The 20,140-nt window shown below is 35.3% G+C and overlaps 1 pseudogene; it reads right to left on the bottom strand.

The window, feature by feature from the left end:
- Positions 1 to 118: 118 nt before the first annotated feature.
- LOC120625956 lies at positions 119 to 19,668 on the bottom strand (annotated as a pseudogene).
- Between the last annotated feature and the right edge of the window lie 472 nt (positions 19,669 to 20,140).

Genomic DNA, 20,140 nt, shown 5'->3' on the forward strand with positions numbered 1-20,140 from the left:
GCAGCGCTCAGTTCTCCGTCAGGGAGATAAACGAACTCCAGACATAACTTGAGTAACTTCAGTTTTGTATCTCTCAAATAAATGTAAGCATATAATCGCGAATGAAATTAATAACATACTAACCCAGCATTTGATCCCAAGTATAAAGTACTTCGCGACGATACTTTATACAAGTGTTGTCGGCGAAATGGATAGCCACGCGACAGTTGCCTCTATCATCAGCGCTGAAATAACATTTGTTTTTATATTTTACTAGTTATTTAAAATATATTTTATCGTATTTTATTTTATTTAGGCTAGGCTTCATGAGTGATGCTTTTGTACCCACGTTCCAAGCCTTGCAGATAACGACCGTCAATTAAAAAACATAATGTATATCATAATTTCATTATTACAGATCAATGGCGTGAATACAGGGTAGCAGGCATTTGATATAAAATGAAAAAAAAACTCCAGTGCGAGTTATAAAAAACTTAAGGACTGAACTGATTGACTGACTGAACGCGGGCGTAGAGTGTATCGCGGAGTATAGTAAATTAAGCTTAATTTTCATAATTTACTGTTAACTAAGATAATATTTCAAGATTTGCCAATTAAAATAAGTCTTTTACGTGCAGTATTTTGCGACGCTCGCACTCGAGATGATTCAAAGTCAAACTGAAAACTGAAAAATTACTTTGTATCACTCATGCGGGGAAACACAACAATAATTGCGACAAGAATAATTTGATTGCGACAAGTAAACTTGACAAATTTTAAAATGGGCAAACGGTTCTTTTTCAACCGCAACAGCGAGCGTCAAGATACTTTCCCCGCATGAGTAATACAAAATAGTATGTGCAACAAGTGCGACATCGATTACCGTGCAATCGACAACTTGTCGCACTAGTTGCACAATATACTATTATTGAACCAGTATGAAATAGAACAAATAATAAACAACAAAAAAGTTATCGGATATAATTCATAAAGTAAATAGCAGTAGCGTGGATAGTGGGTATGCACAGGGCTTGCAGATGATATAAAATGAAGAAAATCTCCAGTACGAGTTATAATAAACTTAAGTTATTAAAAACCTAGCCTTAAGTATTTTTAGTAGTACTGAAGATTTTCTTCATTTTATATCATATGCATACCCTGTGCATACCCTCTATGCACGCCACTGGCAAATAGCCCAAATATTACATACAGAATCAGCCATTATTGCATGCAGTGCATTCTGACCAAAAACAGTGAAAACGCCCCGCGCACGCCTTCCTTCACACCCGCGGAAAGTTGCTAGATTTTAAACTTTTGCCGTTTTACCCATTTTATGGTAAACGTGTAGAAAATTGCTGTCAACTGCTGAATGGGTGACGTGACCAACTGCCTGTTCGAGAAAAACTACTGAAAAACCACTTCGGTGTTTGATACTTCAATATTAGGCGTGTACACGGCTTCTGTAGGTTCTTAATTCTGTGATATTACATTCATCAATCTTACCCGGACTCCATATCAATTCCACATGTCGATAGACGGAGAACATTTTTTAAGGGAGTGAAGTGAAGTAATTCTGTTAATATCATCAGTGACGAGTGTCCAGGCATTGATCGATTCTTATATAACTTAGATATATTGTCAAAAGAATACACTTTTATAATCGTGTGTGTATGAGTTCGAATCCCAGCACGTACCTCTAAGTTTTCGAAGTTATGTGCGTTTTCATCAAGTAAAATATCACTTGCTTCAACGGACTATCAAAACATCGTGACGAAACCTGCATACGTGTGAGTTCGCCATAATGTTCTCAAAGGTGTGTCAAGTCCACCAATCCGCACTGGGCCAGCGTGGTGGACCCGTGGCCTGTATTGGGCTACTAACGAGTTGATATGATAATATGGGAATGGCTAAAATGAAAGCTGACGTTATTTGTTATCTGCATTAATTTTAAAGTCATTAGTTCGAGGTGTTACTCTTCCTATCTCCTTATTAAATATATTCCAACTGGTTTTTATAACATTACTGCTATTTTTTATTTTATTCTGTATGAATATGTATTTAGCCAAAAATTCTTGGCAAATAATTGCACGATTTTTTTAACTCATCACTGGCATTATATTCTCGTTTCGCGTACAGATCGTTTAACCTCGTAAACTGTTTATGCAATTCACCAGCCCACTCACTGAAAACTAGTGTATCAGCAATGATGACAGACTTCCTAGTGAAAATGGAATTAAATATTGTAACAAATTTACTACGGAAAATAGTGTACATTTCGTTAGGGCCAATTGTAGATGATAAAAAAGTAAGGTCCTTAACAAGGCTTATTCTCATTGTCAGGTTCAAAAGTTATTTTATGTTTGGTCAATGTTGTTTCCCAATTTTTGATCTGAATGAATGGATGGCATACTGCATATGCATGCACTAGCATACTGCTAAAGGTAATAGCGATTAGCGTTTTATCGCGTGTAATCTTATTCTATGCTATTATTAGCATGGTTTAAATTATTATGTTCATGCCTATTTTTATGGAAAGCGGCGTTGTTGTAAGATAGAAAATATTTCACATATGAGTTTGGGTTACATATTGGGTTTTTAATACGGCCAATAGCAAGCTATGAAAGAAAATGTAATCAGGGATTATTGTCCAAGCTATTCCCCATTATGTCAGTTAAATTGCATTACGGTGCATGACAAAAGTACACGGACAGTGTTCATAACCAAGTTGTACGACAAAATTTATGGAAGAAAAATGCGAGAAAAGATTTTTATTGACCTTAACGCAAACGATAACTTTTTCATGAATTTGATTTCTTACGCTATTTTCCCATATTCGATCCCAGTTATTCCGGCAAATTCTACAAAAACCTACGCGATAACCGGGAATCATCGATCTTGGTAACGACACCTAAATTGTAGTGTATAAGAGCCTTTGCATAAGAAGAAATTTACGCGCGGTTTACAAGACATGCGACATCAGGGCTGACTTAAGGGATTAGTGATATATTTTAAACTAGCCGTTGTCAGCGTTCTTTGTTCGCGTTTAATATGGTTTTTTTATAAATCCCATAGGAATTTTGTTACTCTCCTCTTTTCAACTCTATGCCACACATAAAGTTGATTGTTTGCCAGTTTAAGGCGTTAAGGAAGGACAAACAAACATACTATTTCGCATCTATAGTAAGGAAAGTAAGAAAGTTAAATCTTCTTCTTCTACTTCTTGTCTTTATCCCACGCTATGTGGAGGCGGCACAATATGTATTTTTCTTCCATTCACTTGTATCAGCTTTCATCTCACTATCGACTCCTTTTACACGTATATCCTCTTTCACACAATCCATCCATCTCCTTTTTGGTCTTCCTCTACTTCGTTGCCCTTCCACGTACATATTTAGCATTATTCTGGTAACATAATTTTCTTATCTTCGCACTACATGACCATAACATGCTAGTCTATTATGCATCATATTTTCTTCCACATTTCTTATATTATCCATTCTTGTGACGCCACACATCCATCTCAACATTCGTATTTCGGTCACATGTAATTTGTTTACATCGATCCCTTTTACAATCAAAAATTCTGATCCACACCTACTTTGTTACCTATCGAGTGAAATAAGAAATAAACGTTACATGAAAGTCCACGATCATTACTTCAAGGGCCCGCATGAGGACACAGTCAAAAGTACAATTAAAATAAAGAAGGATTGCACCTCGTTTCTGAAAACTGGCTGATTATTTTAGATGTGTAATTTAATCGGATTTTGCCCGTCTAGAGAGGTCAAACCCATTCGAACTCTCAATTTATGAGCTCGTTCGCAGGACCGCGGCTCGACACTCACTGAACTGATTATTCTATCTAATTTTTTAAAATTAAATTTAAAAAACGTTGATGGTGTTACACATGATAATATTAAAATAGGCTGTACGTAAATAAAACGCATCTCTAGGACCAAAAGTATTTTTTTGTTTTACTAAATATGTATGTTGGATTAAGTTGCTATCAAAACTACGGTACAAATTTTTTTTTACATACCCACGTTGTTATACAAATTAAAAGCAACAAATAAATATATTTTACTTAACTTAGTTTTAGCTGATTATTTTTATTGTTTTAATATTTAAAAGTTAATATTTAAATAATTGCATTTATTAGTTAGAAGGAGCAAAGAGCATCTCATGCGTATTTTCTATTATAATTGGTTTAGTTCAATCGCGCGTGAAAATATAACTGTATGAAAAGGCTCCAGAATGAATCAAAACCGTTTTTTACCGTGGACTTTGATAGATCATCACAGGATCCTTTTAGCAGCAAAAGGTTAAAAAGTTTTGACGACTTCCCTGGCGCAACGGTGAAAGCTGTGAATTTAAGCAGGCGGTCTCGGGTTCGATTCCCGGCCGGGGCAATTTGGGAATATATAATTTCAAAATTTATAATTTCTGAGGCTTCGGCTATGGCTAGTAACCCTACCGACAAAGACGTGCCGCTGAGCGATCTAGTGTTCCGGTGCGACGTCGCCTACAAACCGATTAGGGGTATCACTACCATACTCCCTAACAGGTTAGCCCGCTACCATCTTAGACTGCATCATGACTTACCACCAGGTGAGATTACAGTCAAGACCTTACTTTATAGAGAAATAAAACCGTCGCACCAGATCTTTTTTCACAAATCACACATCGGAAAGCTATATATGAAAATATATTGAAATTGTTTGTAGTAAATTGTGGTAAAAGGCAACGTTCAAAATTTCATTAGTCTGTTTTATAATAATTGAGCACTTCAATTAATTAGCTTATGACATTCCAAGTTAATAAGTCAAAGGCAATTAATTGATCCTTTGATAAAAGAGATGCGCTAATTGACACTGATTTACAATGCAGTTACGGGAGTGGTGATAGCCAACCGTCGAATTATTCCTATCTCCGTATCAGAAGACCAAGTCCAATCACCGGGACGTGTTTCTCACTTTTGCGGAGCTATTAACGTGCTAAGCAATTAAACTATATTGAAATTTTCACTCAACAATTATTCATCGTAAAGTCAACATCCCCTGAGGATGCTCCGGTTTCGGAGCGAAACGTGCGTAGAGGGTACATTACCGAAGATCTGTTTGGTGTGGAGTATAAGGATTGAAGATATTATAAATTACACCCCACAGATTCTCCTGCTTTTCGTGGAGTATAGCAAGTTTAGCGAGAGCTTAATTTTCATAAATTAATGACGTTTCGCATATCGCCTCATTGAATACTGTGGTGGTAAAGTCATTGTGTGTAAGTGACAAGCTGGATTCGCGAAGGGATACCGTGAGTTGATTCCTCTTAATCCAGATATGTCCTTCAAGTGTTTTCCTAATCTTTAAACATCTTTCTTTTTCGCCTATCAATACAATCCACTTTCTTTAAAATATGACTGCTCTCAAAACGCTTTATTTCCACCAGCTGGGCTAGCACAGACAGGAGACAAAAATTATATCACCCGATGATATCCCCTGTAAAGGGATATAATTACTGTGTCCACCGGCTAAAGCACGGGAACAGAGTATAGGAGAAGTTTACCCCGATTATTATATTATTATTTGGATATTATTTCCACTTTATCGCCAATGCTCTGAGAGTTGATAAAAATGTGGGAACAGATTAATTATTATACTTTTCCCAATATAATTGTCTTATGCCCATGCTAGCCGTGTAGTTAAATATATTTTTTAAATTTCTCGGATTTTATGTTTAATTTTTATTGTCTTCAGGATGTAACCTATCGTAATAAATTACGATCAGCGGTTGAACCAAAAGTATGTAACATACACCACATAAAAAATGTCTCATGAATCCCATAGAGGAATCCCTTTATTTACCCGGGCTCCGCTTTCCGGTATATTCTTACCCACTTTGTCCGGTCTTGAACATCCCATTTGTTGAGTTGTTTGGGTCTCAAAGTTAATTATCCCCGTAAACCTATAACTCCACTTTGTCCTCCGTTGCGTCGAACTGTTCTTGGTGCCAATTCCCCTGTTCCAAGATTATGTAAGACCCTAAACCACATTAGCACTGTAGTTGATATTTACTCTAACTCTTTGTATAAATTCAGAGATAATGGAGCCTTACTTGCTGGTTCATTGATTTGTTTTATAGTGTGTGAGATATTTTGTTATTATATTCTCAGTGACAATACCTTTTCTTTTCATTACATGGTGTTATTATATATATGTATAACTGTAACTTATAATATATTTTCATATGCTGTGTTTACTTTCAAGAAAAAATTACACTAAAACAGAATGGTTACAATTTTAAAAACGGTTGTATTAGTGTAAGTGTTTGTAAGTAAACCTAATAAATAAAATAAAAATAAAGTCCGCATTTGGCTAGCGTGGTAGGCTACGGCCTAAGCCCTTATCATTCTTAGAAAAAAACCCGAACCTTGTAGTGGGCGGGTCACCAGTGTACAATGATGATGATAACGATGATATAAACAAAAAGTCTATATAAACAATCGACTTACTAGAAACGGACATAAATTAGTGATATCTTCATATCGTCTGAGAAAAGTACAGAAATCCTTTGTGGGGATGGGTATATGCTTTTACAACATGATACCGAAGGTAATATTAGATCTACCTTTACCTAAGTTTAAACAATATTTAAAACACATTTAACCAATTGTGGTTACTACACGATTGATGAATTGCTTCAAGACAAGGCGCTTGGAAGCAGGCCATTCCGCTCTCATCTCTCACAAAACAGAAAAATTTTAAAGATGGTTAAACTATAAAATGCTATTGGAAAAGAGCAATCTGCTGAGATCAATCAAATCAAGCAATCTTAAAGCGACAACAACATTGCAACACGATTACATTTGGTGACATTACACGGCAGTTTATAACCATAACTTCAATACCCTAAATTTCAAAATCCATTTAACCTTATAAACAGTTTTTTAAAAAATTAACATAGAACATAAATGAACAAAATATTATAAAGAGTACCACATTCAGTAATAGAAATGCAGTTCGTAATCTATACTTATAATAAATCTGTAACTGGAAGATTTCTGTACATTTAATATATTTTGAAAATTTTGACCGGGATATTTTGCTTTATAATCGATACTGAGTCCAATACTGATTTTTATTTAATTTTTGTCTGTCTGTCTGGGCATCACGTGAAAACTACAGAACGGATTTAAAATAAAATTTGGAATAGTGGTAGCTGATATTCCGAGTCAACATATAGGATACTTTTCATCCCGATAAACAATAAGTTTCCTTCGGGAAATGGGATGACAAATTTTATCAATTTTACTTCATATCTCCGTAAAATTCGAACCAATTTTAATAACTCTTTTTTTATTTGAATGTGTATACTATCAAGCATGTATTGTTTTATTTTAAAAAGGATCTGATAAATATTGACGGAGATAAAGGATATAACTCTTCACAAATAACAGTAACTCGCAAGGCATATAGAACAACGATCGAATGCATGTGTATTATCCTACTAATATTATAAATGCGATAGTTTTTGAGGATGGATGTATGTATGTTTGTATCAACAAAAATAATGACAACTTACTAACTCCGTATACCACGTAAAATAATAGTATGTACATAGCTAGCCACGATGATTATGATGTTAGCATCAGAGCTATTCTAGCTTATCGATAGACTCATAAGCGGACGAAGTCGCGAGGGTCCGCTAGTATATTCATAAACTTCTGCTAGTAATATTTCTTGCTATCAATTCTTACTACATTCCTTTTTTTTAATTGGCAACGGTAGCTTAATTTATAAATAAGAAAAAATAACCAAATAATAATAAGATAGAAAATATTGGATCACTAACACTTGGAAACGGTTCTTCACAAAAAGTAGGTTCGGTTTGGAAGCACCTTGAAAGTATCAATACTTCAAGCACGTAATAATATACCAACCTTTTGACATAAGGAAAAAAGTCCACTAATACTTACTTATTATATCGATCAACTTTGACATATTCCGCTTCGGTTTCATACTGCACGAAGTCGCATTTCTGGTAGCACTGCGATATTATGTCACGTATGTCGCTTTGTACTATATCTGCGATACCGTAAAAATCCATATTGTAAAGAAAATTCATTCGATATATTTTGTTTTATTTAGATAAAATCCTTGATATTTTTTAACTTGTAGTGAGATCATGCGTAAAAATTCAATCCGGGAAGTTATCTAAACCATTCTGATTTAAAAAAAAAAGCGTTCAACAACGTTGGCTGGATTTTTGCTGCTAGCAATATTATAGGAAACAACTTGTTGAGTGTTTATACAACTTGCGTAGAAACCAAAATCGTTACCAATTTGACGTCCTATATCAAGGAAGTCCACTGACCGACTAGCTTGTTTTTAGGACCATTAATTCCCAGTATCAATAAAAGGATTTCTCAAGCATAAATGGAGCTTCATGCTATCACAATTTAGTGATACTAACCCAGAACGAGTCGCAAACCTGAAGTGGCAATAGGCGGGCACATAGTTCGGGGAACTTGGGGTCCAAAGGTGCTGGAATGGCAGCCCCGCACTGGTAAGCGCAGCGTTGGTCAACCCCAACAAGTTGGACAGACGGCATTAAGCGCGTCGCAGGTAGCCGCTGGATCCAAGTAACAAAAAACCGTAGAATTTGGAACTCCCTACAAAAAATCGATGTCCAGCAGGGGACGTCGTCTATCGATTGATATGATGATGATGATGATAAACCCAAAACGTCGGCTTACTCTTCGAGTCACAATGTTGAATTGATGGTAAGTTCCTGAATCAAGACTGACACTGGAAATATCTCTTAAGAAAAATACAGAAACGTGTGATTTTCAGTAGGACATGCTACCACTACAACGTGACATTTACCGAACAGCTCACAACGCACTTAGTAAGCTGAATAATAAACTGTTAAGAGCTGGCCCTTATGAAATGCTGCTTGCACCATTTAACGATATGATGTCGTGATTACTAACCAAAGCCACTTAACTTCATTAGCAACAGAATTAAGTCTAAAACTGAGTTTTACTCAAGTTACTGAGGGCTTAAGCCATTTAAACATTAATAATGCAATACTTACTAAGTGTTTGATAGATACACTGTAGTCTTTCCCAAGTGCATATAGGATAGTCTTTAACGTCGAACTCTTCAACTGAAATAAAAATTTCAGTTTCCATGCTTGATCACCCTAATTAAATCTACTTTCTAAAGAGTCTACTTTCTAGAACTTTATTTGGATTTTTTTTTCTACAGACCAAAAATTTACTTATATTGTAAAAAATTTCAATCAGGTAATTAAATGAAAAATATAAATTTTTGATAAACTCTGTTGCAATTAATCTCAATTTTCAAGAAATGTATATCGCCCAAAGTAATAATGGATGCTAAAGCTTGTTCTTAACAAAGTTAAGTGATACTTCCGCGACAACTTCTCACTCTGAACCAGGTTCAGTTTAGGTTGTAATGGACACAAAGTACTGCAATTATATGTTGGATGAAGCTACAATGTCTCGCTTTAAAACTTTGAACTCGGTAGCAATCGCTAACACAATGTTACCTGTTTATCGATTTTTATAGGATATTGTTCGATGAGTTAAAAGAAAGTTATAAGGACTACTTATGCTATTTTCCCTCACTATTCTACGTCATAGCAGCGAGACACATTCTCATTTCTGATATGAAATAACGCAACGCCCTTCCGGCATCTCGATTTTCTGCTGCCACGTGTAACTTGAGTACCTTCAAGGCCAGACTGAATAGACATTTTTCTAGGCCAGTGCACCTTAATTTATGTCACATTATTCCATCAGACACGATTGTCGTCAAACTGATTTCAAAAAATTCCCTCACTGTTAATGCTGAATTTAAATTAAAAGGCACTTTAAACAAACAGCTTAGCGAAGCTTAATTATTATTGTGCGCTTACATTTGTAATTGAAAGGTAGACATCTGCACTGTACAACCACTTTTCTCATCATAGATATTGTCATACATACTTGGTACGAATTCGAGGCTACCTTTGTGTCCTGAAAATCAAATTATTCGAATGCGTTTGTACAAAATAACCAATGTTTATTTCCTTTATGCTTCAGTACTTTTAGATAAATATTATAGGTTCATTCAATTTTATGATACTTCATAGTAGCACAAATCAGAAGTTCTTTAGATTTTTCATAGATTTTGGTTTGTCAATGTTTATGGTTTAATCCTGGTATTATTTATTGTTTATGGTTTTTTTTTATTTAAGCAATTTAAATATCATTTGCTTTAAACGGCGGATGAATACATAGTGAGGAAACATGCACGCCAAATAGTTTTTCATAACGTTCTCGAGGTCGTGTGAAGTCTATCAACCCGCACTTGGCCAGCGTGGTAGATTACGGCCATTTTCGACCATTCTGAGAGGAGACCCGTGCCCTGTAGTGGGACCGTAATAGGTTGATGATGATGATTCAAAATTCAAAATTCATTTATTTCAAGTAGGCCTAATACAAGTACTTTTGAAACGTCAAGTCTGTCCGTGTGTAGTGACTCTACCACCGGTTCGGAAGGCAGATTCTACCGAGAAGAAGCCGGCAAGAAACTCAGCAGTTGCTCTTTTCCAACATTAACAATTTACATTTTACATTTCAAAATTCATTTTTCTATCTTGTGAGAGATGAAAGCGGAGCCGGATGCTTCCAAGCAACCTTGTCATTAAGAAACTCATCAATTGTATAATAACCTCGCTGTAATAAATGTGTTTTAACACATTCTTTAAACTTATGCATTGGTAGGTCCAAAATTACCTTAGGAATCATATTATAAAAGCGTATACTCAATCCCACAAATGACTTCTGCACCTTTTGCAGACGATATGCAGATGTCACTAATTTATGACCATTTCTTGTAATTTGACTATTTATATCCACTTTTTGTTTATAAAGACTAATATGTTGTCTTACAAATACTATATTGTTATAAATATATTGTGAGGCTACCGTGAGTATACCTATTTCTTATGATGAAAGTATAATATTATTATTTCAATATCACTTACAGTTGGCAGGAAGCATTTTCGACTTTTTAAAGATAAGGATTTGACCTCATCCGAGGAGTCGATGGCCCACACTGACACTGTGACGTCAAAGTGAGTGGACGGAGTCAGAGTAATAGAGCTATCCAGCAATGTCAAATTATTCTGCTTGTCGAAAACGTACAACTGAAACAAAGGATTTACATATCTTGGTGCTGAGTCACTGACTTCTTTAAACTACGCTATAGTATAATAAAGGTGTGCTAAGTGCTGTAAAACAAGGTTGAAAAACTAAAAGCGCCACCTGTGAGCCAATTTAAATAAAGAAGAAATACATAAATATTTGAATTTGACTTTAAGCTATCTATGTAAGATAGTAAAAAAACAACGGTTTACACACACGCACATATTATTAGATTTTTGGATTAAATATGTTTGAAAGAATATGCAATAAAATCATTGATATGGTCAGTGCCTTGGCAAAATCTGTGATTATAGAAGTAGGATGGTCTTTGAAAGCTATTAGTGAAATCGGGTCTTAATTTGTTTTAATCAAGAGAAAAACCAAACCGTACTCACAAATACGTAACCGTCAGCTGCGCTTCCATTAGCTAATACTCTCTGACTGTTCACAACAACCTCCATAGCTTCTGATATTTCTATTCCGGTGCCAAAATTCGTGATTAAATGTCCTGATTGATTTCTAAAATAATTATTTTTTAGAAATATCCCTTATATCATACCTTATTAGCTGTTGATATTAGTTCAGCGGAAAATGCAGGAATTTAAATATATTTTTAATGTTATGTGTTTGAATAGGGACTCAAAACGTACGTACGTCACGTACAATCAAGAACACAAGAAGTGTACAATGTACACCGCCAATTATTATTATTAACTCTAGTTAGGTGCTATGATATTTTATCAAAGTATTATTTCAGTTCTTATCTACACGTATAAAAAAAAATTATTGTTCTTCTTTTTATATATATATATATATATATATATATATATATAAATAATTTAAGAATAATTTTAGAAGCCTAAATATATATATATATAAATATATATATAAAAAGAAGAACTTTTTTTTATGTTCATATATATATGTACAGGTGGGCCTGTCTATGTCTAACGCTCATGTTCCGCTCCAACCAATAATTGTTGGGAGCTCTGCACTCGAAATTGTAGACGAGTATGTATACCTAGGACACACGATTCAGTTAGGTAGGTCCAATTTCGAAAAAGAGGTAAACTGCCGAATCCAACTCGGATGGGCAGCGTTCGGGAAACTTCGTGACATCTTCTCGACCAAAATCCCCCAGTGCCTGAAGACTAAAGTCTTCGAACAGTGCGTGTTGCCAGTGATGACTTACGGATCAGAGACATTGTCGCTAACTATGGGCCTCATAAGAAGGCTCAGTCACTCAGCGGGCAATGGAGAGAGCTATGTTAGAAGTATCTCTACGTGATCAAATCAGAAATGAGGAGATCCGTAGAAGAACTAGAGTTACCGACATAGCTCAGCGAGTCGCGAAGCTGACGTGGCAATGGGCGGGGCACATAGCTCGGAGAACCGATGGACGTTGGGGTCTTAAGGTGCTAGAATGGCGACCCCGCACCGGTAAACGCAGCGTAGGTCGTCCGCCAACGAGGCGGACAGATGACATCAGGCGAGTAGCTGGGAGCCGCTGGAGGCAAGCGGCCCAGGACCGTGCATTGTGGAACTCCCTACAAAAGACCTATGTCCAGCAGTGGACGTCGATTGGATGAGATGATGATGATAATGATATATATATATATATATATATAGAAGAACTATACTTTCTACTATACTATACTTTCACTATTGGATGTATATATATTTATACGTGTAGATGAAAACCGAAATAATAATTCGGAGGCACATTATTTACTGTTTCTGAGACTTATCTGTAAAACCGAAACGCTAATAGTTTTTGAGTAAACCATTGCTATCGTTTTTACTTAAAGAAATCAGATACAGTCCTTACATGACATGCAAAAGTAAAATCCAGTTACGCCGGTCACTTTATTAGGTACGCGTCGCGTAGCATAGGTACTATGCGTCCGTATTTTATCTTCATTAGGAATGTCATAAGTAAACACTTAAAACGTTTTGAATTCCTTTGTATGGAAAAATAAATATGCTTCTTTTGATTTAATACTTTTCTATGATTTATCAAATAATTGCATCCTTCTACATTATTTCATAATTCGTTACACGTTGTTAAGTATAACTTTTACGATATAAATATAAAAAAAATATTGTATTTTCTAGACGCGTCTTTCTGCTTCGTCCGCGTTTTGGGTTTTGTACAAATCCCCCCTCCCTCCCTATGTTACTTTACGTCCTTTCAACAAACTTTATTCCGAAAATCATGGTTAAGGAAGGACAAAAATGTTTTTTTGTCAAACAACCAAATAAACACAATTTCGCATTTATAATATTAGTAAGGACTAAAAAAGTTTAATGTTATAAAAGTTGTTCTTTGCTCAAGGGATTACGGTGGAGTTACCTGAAATATGAAATGTCAAATTGGCAGCAATGACCCATAATAGTGAATACTTCTCGGAACATTTTCCAACAATCTACGACTTTCGATCTCCACACGCACTCCTTTATTAGAATGCTGCAAGGCTTTTTCAGCTGCAAAACACAAAAGGCAGATGACTTTTCTGTTCGTATTATATATACGCATTTTCAGTTGACATCATAAAACGTGTCAGTTAGAATAAAGGATTCAGGGAGCACTAAAATATTAGAAAAAGGACAAAAATATATGACATAACAAAAAGAGTTAGGCTTCTAAAATGGAAATCGGCTGGTCACGTTTGTTGGCGCGCTACCATTACATGACTCAACGTGGGCTAAATGACAAACTGAATGGACACCGAGAGATAAGAAAAGGTAAAAAGGTCGTCGAAAGAAATGGTTGAGAGATGTGTTTACGCAGAAAATTAGCACAGATTAGATGAAAGTAAAAAACATCACAAAATCAACTCTATATAATTTTTACCAAATAAATTCACAATTAGTATTATGATTTATAAAAATATTAAACCAGGAAACTGTAATAGGCTTTTTTTTATTTTATACATAATAAATGTGTTAGTATTATTAAAACGGTTTTTAGATTTTGATCAAATAAGGTTTTTCTTTGTTTTGCCTAAGTCTTGTGCGTGCATAACAAACACATCTTGATAGGCATATTTCAAATCATTTATATTCCATTCATACTAATACTATAATTCCAAAGTGGACCTGTTTGATGTTTTTTTGTTTGTTACCAATATTCGGCTTAACCGTTGCACAAATTTTTATGAAATCAGCACAGAGATTCGGATGGATACAGTAAACTTTTTATCTCGGGATATAAGAGAATTCCTACGAGGTATATAATTACATTTGTTTTGTAGTATATAATGTTGACCCTGTGTTTATCTTTGAACCAATCTTAAAACTTTAAGGTTCAAGAAATTAAAAAAGTATTCTAATACAGTAGGTACGGCTGCATACGAAGATAAACGCGGGTGCAGCGCAAGCACAGCTAGTAATATATATATATATATGTATAAGTTATACTATGCGAGAAACCGACTAATTGGGTTTTAGTCTTGGATCCCTGTCTTCATTCAACTCATTTCCCCGCTCAAAACCTCATTATCAAGCACTGTAAGGGACTTTTTATTATTACTTTTTATGACTCGTAAAAATGCTATAAATCAGAAAGGTACTCAGAAAGGTACTGGCAATCGAACCTGTATTGCCCCAAGTATTTCTGTGATGGTCACTGTTTATTTTAACTCTTTGTGAGTTGTTTAAAACAACCACAAGAATAATTAACTTTTTACTTTACATAGGGCTACCCGTGTAAATACAAGGTAAATAAGATTTTAAAAGGTAAAGGTTTGTCGTTGTATTCTGGTATGCACATTACAACTGTTTACAATGTCTCTCAATAAGTTCAAAGTTTATATAAAACGTAAGCTTACAGGAAAATCCAATCAAGGATTTCTTAGACGATAAAAAAGATTGGGTGTGAATTGCTCTAGCTTCATAGCTTAATATAAATTAACTGTGAGATGGTGATAATAAAAACAAAAATTACCCGGCTAAGTTTGTTGTGGGCTCTTCTTAGACCAGGGCGCATTTGGAACCCTCGTAGCTTTAGGTATAAGTTGGCGAACGAAGTTAACAACATTCCCGTACAATTATGTAAACATATATGTATGAACGCTTAATAAGTGCATGTGATAGGCCTACATGAATAAATAAATTTTGAATGTATTACTGGCCCACTACAGGGCATAGGTCTCCTCCCACAATGAGAAGGGGTGAAAGCCGTAGTCCACCACGCTGGCCCAGTGCGGATTGGTGGACTTCCCAAGTCATTGCGAACATTATGGAGAACTCTCAGGCATGCAGATTGCCTCACGTTTTCCTGCACCGATTAAAGCAAGTGATATTTAAATTGCTTATATTAAAAACGCACATAACTCTGAAAAGTCAGTGGTGCTTGCCGTGGCTCGAACTCGGTCTCCACGAAAGGAAATCCGAAGCCTTAACCACTAGACTATCACTGCTTTAATATATAGTAATCATTAATCTCAGAATCGCAGCTAATATAAGCTGACTATTATTCAGAAGGCTAGAACTTTAACAACTATTTTCTATTAAGTGCAGCGCCATCGGCCACATGAATGTGGCAAGTTTTCATGTATTAAGTAACGTTCAGTCTTAACTGAGAGGGTTTCTCCTGTTCTCTGAGGAGTTCTGTCCTCTAACTCCAAAAAAGCTGAAGTGATAGTACAATATTATCCAATCAAACAATATTTCTAATAAAACGGTATGATTAAAATCCTCCTTTGACTCAAGTTTCTAATATTTCGTATGAATGATTACTGGGTACGTTATGTCCACTGTCTAAAAGATGTTTTGCACATGATGTTTTTACATTTGGCAAATTTTTCACTTAACAATTATTCATTGTAAAGTCAACATCTCCTGAGGATGATCCGGTTTCGGAGCGAAACGTGCATAGAGTACATTGCCGAAGATCTGTTTGGTGTGGAGTATAAGGATTGAAGAAATTATAAATTACACCATACAGATTCTCCTGCTTTTCGCGGACTATATTAAATTAAGCTTACTTTTCATAATATATCATGGATTTCCGCAAAGTAACGCCTGCTTCTATCCAATACTCCTCAGGTTGGTGAACATATGGCGGCACGTTGTAGGACGTGTTCCTTGCATACCCTGCAAACTGTTGCTCAGTTTCTAGGCGACAGTTTTCCACTGACCATTAGGTGGGCCATCAGCATGGTCCGGCAATTATTGTTATAAAAAATATTTGATAATACGCTATGCTTATGACCCTGTTAGTTTTTATTTTAGCAATTTTTTAATACGGTAACTATAAATCTCTATCAATTGAATTTACGTAATACAGCAGTGATCGCCATCAAACTTTAGAATAGTTTTGTCTGATTAACTTAATATCATAACTTTATCATGAGATCAATACTTTGAGATAAATTCTTACCATTTACTTTCAAGTACGTACCATATTAATAACAATATCGTGCGTATACCCCAAGTCCTCGAGGGTGGAGTGTATTTTCTTTACATTCTCTTCAACAACGAAATCGTTTCTTTTAATGTTGGTAAAACTTTCGTAATATTTATTTATCTCGCTGTCGTTGTAGCCGCGGAGTTCTCTAAAACGTTATCAATACCTGTATTTAAAACTCAAAAAGAGACATTTTACGAGCACGTACATTCGTCTTACTCTCTCAGGTGAGACTTGATGACTAATTTTTCCTTCATACTTGAAGGAAAAATTTGATTTTATAGGACTGCCTGCTGATTTAAGATCATTTCGTATGTTGACACTTCACATGCCTTTTCACAAGACGAAGTTCTATAAACTCTCGTTTACAGTGCAAGCTATTGAATTGTGGAATGCGCTCTAACTAAATATACGTGAGGCAAAATCGCTTGAAACATTTAAAAACGCAGTGAAAGCATATTATCTTGCACAATAATGACGACATTTATCATAACTTGATTATGTTTATTTTTATCTATATGTTCAAAAGTATTTATGTATGATTGAGTATATATTAGTTTATTATTTTATATTTATTTATTATATTTTTCTTATCTGTGCAATTTTGTTTATGTATTTGTATTTAGCTATTTGAATGTAGGTTTGTAATAATTTTACACCACCTGTCCGCTCTCGCTCATCTTGTCCTAATCCAAAGGTTGCCTGGCAGAGATCGCTACTAAGCGATAAGGCCGGCTTTTGTATTCTACTTCTGTCTTTGTATTTCTATTGGTTTTTTTTTTTCCTAACTTCATTGTGGTGTACAAATAAAGAGTTAAATAAATAATAAATAATTTTTCACTAAAGTCTAAACTTAATTGCTTTATGTATTGCGACATTATAAAACCGCGTTTGTAATAAATATTGGTAACTGACAATTGGTGTCAATTACCAATATTTTAAACTAGATCATTTGTGCTGGAGAGTTGTGATTTGTGTTGTCTTTTAATTTTGGCGATTTAAAAACAAACATATTATTATAACTTACGTTCAAAAATACACATATTGTTGTTATTAAAACCATTTAACACAATGATTTATTATATTATTGTCGTTACATAAATGGGATTCAATGGTTTTATAATTTAAGATTTACTTTGGCGCCAAGTCAAAAGCATGTATTTTAATACATTAAACGCCTTTTTCGCAACTTCCTTAAGCTCTGTTTTGAGGCGGTAAATAAATATTTGAAAGTGAAGGAGACACTTACAATATTTGCGTAATATTTTTCGTGTTGGGTCCATAAATTATTTCAGGGTCGCATACAGTAACGGCCGGGAACGAAATCCGGTCTATAGGGTAGTGAGTTGACTCCACCTGCAAATATAACGTTGTAGTTAGTTTGAATTTGCATGGAGAAACAAGATTGTTATTCAAGATTTCCTCCTGACGCCGGAGGCTTTTAATGTTAATTAGACTGGACTCACGAGATAACATGTAAAATATGCTCTTGAGAGAAATTGAGCGACGAAATACTTGTCTATTTGGGACAAATACACCAACCGACCTTTATTTATTACCAAAGAATAAACGTGAAAAAGGAAAGAACGTGCACATTGTCTTATATTTATTTATTTATTTACATAAAAGTTTACAAAAAAATATTTATAGCTAGCATCAGAAAACCACCCAGTTTTGTAATATATGCTAACAGAGAATTAAGTCTATGTACGTAAACTACAGAACATTAGTGCCAGTTTACCATGTTGTGTATAAAAATTATCATAAGTGACTCAAGACGAAGGATTTCAGTTGTTTCTTATTATTACGAGGATTAATAACGTCTCGTTCATCAGTGGGTAATTCATTAATTAGGCGAGGAACTAGGTAAACGTTCGTGCGCTCGCCATGCCTAAAGAACGCGCCCGAAGTTCATAACCGGCATAATGTCTTGAGAGCTTTCTTTCAGAAGCCCCCAATCTTTGCTTGATGTATATTATATATTATAACGTGCAGTGCCCTGTTGCTTCGCCCACTTCGAATTTCTGATGACTAAATTTTTCCCCCGTTATTACATCGGGTTCGCTTAGCATTTTCTCTAACTTATAACGTTACAAAGTGCTTTTGCTATTGCTTTGCTCCCAGTAGCGTAGCGTACTTAAATTAAGATTAAAAATTAAGCTATCATCATCATATCAACCCATTACCGGCCCACGGAGTTAAGGCCGTAGTCCAACACGCTATTTCAGTGCGGGTTGGTGGACTCCACACACCTTTGAAAACATTATGGAGAATTCTCAGGCATGCCGGTTTCCTCACGATGTTTTCGTTCACCATTGAAGCAAGTGATATTTTAAACGCACATAACTTAGAAAAGTTAGAGGTGAGTGCTGGGATATGAACTTGCATCCTCGAAAGTGAAGTCGGAGTCCAACCCAATGGGCTATCACCGCTTATGCACAAGTAGGCCTAATAAAAGCACTTTTGAAAAGTCTGTCTGTGTGTAGTGCTCTACCACCAGTTCGGAAGACAGATCCTTCCGAGAAGAAGCCGGCAAGAAACTCAACAGTTGCTCTTTTCCAATATCAACAATTTACATTTTAAATTTCATTTTCTATCTTGTGAGAGATGAAATCGGAGCCGCCTGCTTCCAAGTAACCTTGTCATTAAGAAATTTATCAATTGTATATTTACCTCGCTGTAATAAATGTGTTTTAACACATTTTTTAAACTTATACATTGGTAGGTCAAAAATTACTTTAGGAATCATGTTATAAAAGCGTATACTCAATCCCACAAATGACTTCTGCACCTTTCGCAGATGATATGCAGATGTCACTAATTTATGACCATTTCTTGTAAGTCGACTGTTTATATCCACATTTTGTTTATATAGACTAATATGCTGTCTTACAAATACTATATTGTTATAAATATATTGTGAGGCTACCGTAAGTATACCTATTTTTTAAATTTTTCACGTGATTTAAGTTTATATATTGACCGTACAGCTCTTTACTGCAATATAAATAAAGATAATACTTACAACAGTAAAGGTGGGGTTATCCACAAACTTTCCCCATATCATAAGGCTGAGATGAACACACAGAGTGCCGCTGCAACCGATGATGATACTCCAGATGACGTGGATCCACCATGAACAACTGCTGTAGTAGTAGTAGAAGCCATGGAGAGTACTCCGCTTGCAGAACCGTTTGAAGGTTTTGGACAGAATGCGGTACAACATACTGATAGCAGTGAGGTTTTGTGAACCAATGACTGTAATAAAAACTAAGCAAAACTTTGTGATTGGATGATAACGGTAGATGTAGATAGGTAGATTTAGATGGTAATGGGCCAGCCTGTTAGGAGTAAGGAAGACGTAGAAGTTAATAAGAAGTATAGATTTAATTTAATATTTATATTAAATCTATACTTCTAATCGACTTCTACGCGACATCGTTCCAAAACACTAAACAAGTGAGCGGCACGTCTTTGTCGATAGGGTGATAACTAGCCACGGTCGAAGCCTGGAATAAGACCAGAGGAGATTAAAAAAT

This window comes from Pararge aegeria, chromosome 8 (assembly GCF_905163445.1).
Source record: "Pararge aegeria chromosome 8, ilParAegt1.1, whole genome shotgun sequence".
Lineage (NCBI taxonomy): Eukaryota > Metazoa > Arthropoda > Insecta > Lepidoptera > Nymphalidae > Pararge > Pararge aegeria.